Below are 4857 nucleotides of genomic sequence, written 5' to 3' on the forward strand. Positions count from 1 at the left end.
GGGAAAGAAATATGATGAGAACAATCAGCCTGAACCTTCTTTCTGTGTTGAAAATAGCTTTTAGGAAATAGTTTAAGCCGTTATATTTAATTATTTCTGCCTCTTTAATATTTTAAAAATTTAACCTTTAAAATAAAAAATAAAACAGCGTTAGAGGGCAAAAACATGTTTTCGAAAGACAAATATTTCTTACGTGTGTGTGTGTTTTAATTGGTTAGTTGATAAGTAGATTGGGTTAGTTCTTTATTTGATGTTCGGTTTGTCAGTAGGTTAAGATTTTTATTATCCTTGTGAGCCAGGAAGGAATTGACCGTAAGTATTTACATTTTTAGAATGAATACAGTTTTAATATTTTCTCTTGGTAATGTGAAAAATCCAAATAGTGTAAACAATTTAAAAAGGTCAAACAATACATAAAAATGAAAGCAAATAAAACATACTGTAATTGTACCACTCTTTGATAACCAGCATTAACAGTCTGATAACTAAACTTTCTAGCATGACTTTGTGCATGATGGATGGTTGGGTAGATAAAATTTTACATAACTATAATATCATACATTTATGCACGTAGTGGTTTTATTTTCAATGATCATTTTTTTACTTTTGTTAACTTCCTACCTAAAACTAAATAACTGCCCCTCACTCATGAGCCCTAGGTAATTCATATTAGAAACTTGTTTATCTTTTCCGTATTTCCCTTATTTTATAATCCTTTGCAATGATATGTGGGGATTTTGCAACTGTTCGTTTCACAAAAATTAAATTAGGTTTTTATTTGTGTCATTGCTTTTTCTCCTTAAAAATATCTTAGGAAACCTTTCCAAATTAGTTAGTTTAAATGTGATTTATCTTTTTTAATAGCTGAATAATATGCCATAGGGTAGAAGCACCATGTTTTATTTCCAAATGGTGGAAATAGTAACTTAGTGTGTTTCTGTTTTTTACAAAAAGCATTACAAGGAACATTGATGGACCTCTTTGTTTTAGATATATAAGGGTCGTACTTTAATGGGATAGATTTTCAGAAGTGGATTTCAGAGTCAAAAATATGTGTAAATGGGATGTGGTTCCATTGTGTAGTGGTTAGCACATCTGCTTTACACACAGAAGGTCCTGGGTTCATGCCCCAGTGGAGCCATGGTCCATGGTCTGCAGCCATGCCACCCTGAACAAGCTTGATGTCTGATCTTGGAAGCTAAGCAGGGTTGGGCCTGGTTAGTACTTGGATGGGAGATCACCTAGGAAGTCCAGGTGGTGTAGACATAAATAATAATAATTATTATAAATTAAAAAAAAAGAGTTGTTAGGATCTTAGAACCTGTGCTTCAGTAAAACGCTCCCTTAAAAAAAAAAAATATGTGTACATGTTTATTATACTAGATATTTCCAGATAGATTTTCTAAAACCCTGTAAGAAGTTCTATTTAACATGGACATCTTAAATAACAACACAATATATATGCTTTACCACAGGAAATAAGGGGCATTAAAAAGCCTTTCTCTTTCATTCCTTTTATTTAACCATATATTCACTGAGCACCTAGATGCCAGATACAAAACCAGTCTATCATTTCACCTAAGATCCGCAGAAATAAAAATTAATATTGCTGGATTCAAGAATTTTCCACATAGTTTAAACTACTTTTCAGTTCCTCTCAAATATATCCTCCAGGAAAGCATTTGAGAATCATTTCTTTCATGTGGGATTGTTGGTTACTTGGTTGGTTGGTTTGTTGGTTTCCAGTCTACTCTCCATAGAAACACTGTCGCCGTGTCCCTATTATTGATAGGAGTATCAATACTCCTATCAGTTGTGCTGGGCAGAAAAATGATTCAGAACCAGTGCTGCAGGCATTAATATACCTAACCAAACTCCCTGCAAAATAATTGTGTGATTTAAAGAGGTACAGAGTATTTCTGTCCCAGAAATCAAGATGGCTTGCTTTTCTTGTCTGCATTCATATGCCATTGTTTTAGAAATGTTTACAAAATTTAACCCAGACTTCTGAAACAAACTAACTTTAAAACAATTTGATAAATGCAGCCCAAGCAAAAATATATCATTTAAAATATACATAATAGATTTTATAAGGTACCTTAAATGGAAGTTAAAAATAGCAGCAACCCCAGAATTCGATAAAGAAACTTTGTAAAATCAACATAACTTACTTATTGTTCTGCGTCCGATCATATCATATAAAGCTATTTTGGATTTTATTTTTAACTGACATAGAAGGGAAAATGCTGTATTAATTGAGGAAAGAAATCTTTGAATAGGAATAGCATTGACTTTTAAATTATTGGCCTTATCTTGCTCTTTTATGTATGCTCAGAATAGTGACAGCATTTTCAACAATGTTCCAAAAGCCATTTAGCTTGCAAAGTAGAATTATTCTGATATGGTACACTTAATGCATTTCTTCTTCATAGCATCTTATTTCATAAAAATCAATTGGATTTTATGCCTTGCATAGAAGGCCCTTCTTCCACAATGAAGTCAGAGTTATTATGGATAAGCTGGCCAGATATCATCAAATGCACTAGAACCTTTCTATAGTATTTATTGTTGTACAGAATGCAGTGTAAGGCACTCTACACACTGCGAGTAGCACTTTCTCTAGCACATCTATTGTAAGAATGCTTTATAAGAAGCTATTAATATTACAAAGGTAGGCAAGGGTATCTTGAAGTTTTTCAGAGAGTAGAAATACTGAAGTAACAAAAGAGCTGCCCTAATACAAGATTATACATAAAATTTACCTAGCACAATGGCTAGCCTGTGGTAGGCATTCAACAAATATTTGTTAAATTAATGAAGGCAGTTCTGTATTGTGTGAATGATAACCCAGGGTAAGACACTAACAGACACAGGCAAAGGATACAAGTTTCATTGATGGAGATAAGGAAATAATACTGGATTTTCATACAGACAAAAAAATCTTATAGTACATGGACTATAAAACACATCTTCAATATGCTCTCTTCAAACTTTGGCCAGGATTATTTGATTTCAGTATTGCTTAAAGAAGTAGTCTCCAAACAGTTATATGTAGTACTTTTGCAAAATATGTGTATTTTATAAGTCGACTACAGCTATTAATACTAGAATATATATATTTTTAAAGTAATGTGAATGTGTTTTTAAAGGATGGAATAAATATTAATAGAACTAACATTTCCTTGCACTTCAATGGCTCATTTTCTACCAGAAGTCAGAGACCAAGATTTAAAAAAAAAAGAAAAAGAAAAAACCAAAACACTTAATGACTATCTGATGTCCTTCTCAGCACAATGGTCCTATTTCTGTCTTTACGCCTTTAAGAGCGTTTTCCACAATTATTTTAAGATGGCATCTCTCAGTGATAGAATCCAGCAACAAAAAACATCAATGCAAAATAATTCCATATTCTATCCAGATTTTATAAATCAGATACAACATGTAAATCAGTACTGTTATATGCTAGCAAATGTGGTAAGTTATTACCCGACAGCAAATAAAAACGTTAAAATCATAAAAGTTATCCTAATATATCTTAAAACATTTTCATATCAAATATATTAAATAAGGAAATCATATGCACACTGAAACCTATCATTAATTCCTAAACCTATAATTTGTGAATTCCATTTAACATTGACCATTTCTACACTACTTAAGATAAAGCAAATGACATTAAAAAAAGAGATGCTGAATGATATTGCCCAAATTATAGCACAGAATTACAGTATCTAAATCACTATAATAGGTTCTAAAGTCAAGACCTTTATAAGGTGAATCAGGGTCCTATGAATTATTTATTTGTTTGCTTGTTTGTGTCATTCTAGTTGGCTGCAGGCTTAACCAAATAAAAAGCTGTTCAGTGATTCACAGTGTTAAGGTTTATCTTCATGAGCAAAAGAACTTTAATTTAAATCCCTCATTGTCTTTAAATGAGAGCTTAAGAAATAGAGCAAAATCTTTGGATTAAAGCTAACTAAGATTTATGTGGATTCGTATAACCCCATATTCATAGATTGAGCTTGTATTATAAGACAGATGTTGAAATCTCTCTAACTTGGAATATTCCCTATTCTCCAAAATGTCTTTATAACAGTTAGAGAACACTTTCAATCAGTAGATTAAAATGATTCAAAATAATTCTTAGAATCACAACTTAAATGATTTCAATTTATTAAGATCAGAAGTGATTGTTAATCAGAAAGTTAGGAGAGGGTTTCCAAAATAAATCTTTTTCAGTGATTTGATAGAATAATTGCTGATCAATAATAATCAGTATTGTTACTTATATATATAATTTTTGAAAAGAGAACACTAAAAAGGGAAGAAGTCCTGCACTATCATAGAAAGGTTTCCCTCTCAATCAGGGGACTTGAAGAAAGAGCTATGGTCCACAAGTGGGTGCTCCAGGAAAATTATTTCTCTAACGGATTTGACACATCTTGCAGTGGATTCACACTGCCTTGGCAAGCAAATGGATTAGCTTTGATGGTGTTGCCAATAAAGCCACAGTCTTTTGTTGCCGCGCAAACACATTTCTCTCTTTCTTTCTATGGCCTCCAGCAAACTACACATGTTACTTTTGTTTGGCTAATTTACTGTCTTGAAAAAGGGAGTTTGAAACTACTTTTCAGAGAAAACCATTGAAACTCCTTGGCTGGCAGCATCAGAATCACTAGCTTCAGAAATATCACCACAAAGCTTTTTTGATCAAATGGAAATACGCAGAGGGAATTAAAAAAACTTTCTTAAATCTAACCAGCAAAATTCCCGCAAACCTTTCATACAGCTTGATTTTTACAAGCCATCTGTTTCCCAAACAGACTATGTTCTTGGCCTTAAACATCCTTCTTCATT

At 32.4% G+C, this 4857-nt stretch overlaps 1 pseudogene; it reads left to right on the plus strand.

Annotated features, from left to right (window-relative positions):
- The first annotated feature begins 1150 nt into the window (after positions 1–1150).
- Positions 1151–1266, plus strand: LOC112480978 (annotated as a pseudogene).
- The last annotated feature ends 3591 nt before the right edge of the window (positions 1267–4857 follow it).

This window comes from Pteropus alecto, unplaced genomic scaffold, assembly GCF_000325575.1.
Source record: "Pteropus alecto unplaced genomic scaffold, ASM32557v1 scaffold20, whole genome shotgun sequence".
In the NCBI taxonomy this organism is placed as follows: Eukaryota; Metazoa; Chordata; class Mammalia; order Chiroptera; family Pteropodidae; genus Pteropus; species Pteropus alecto.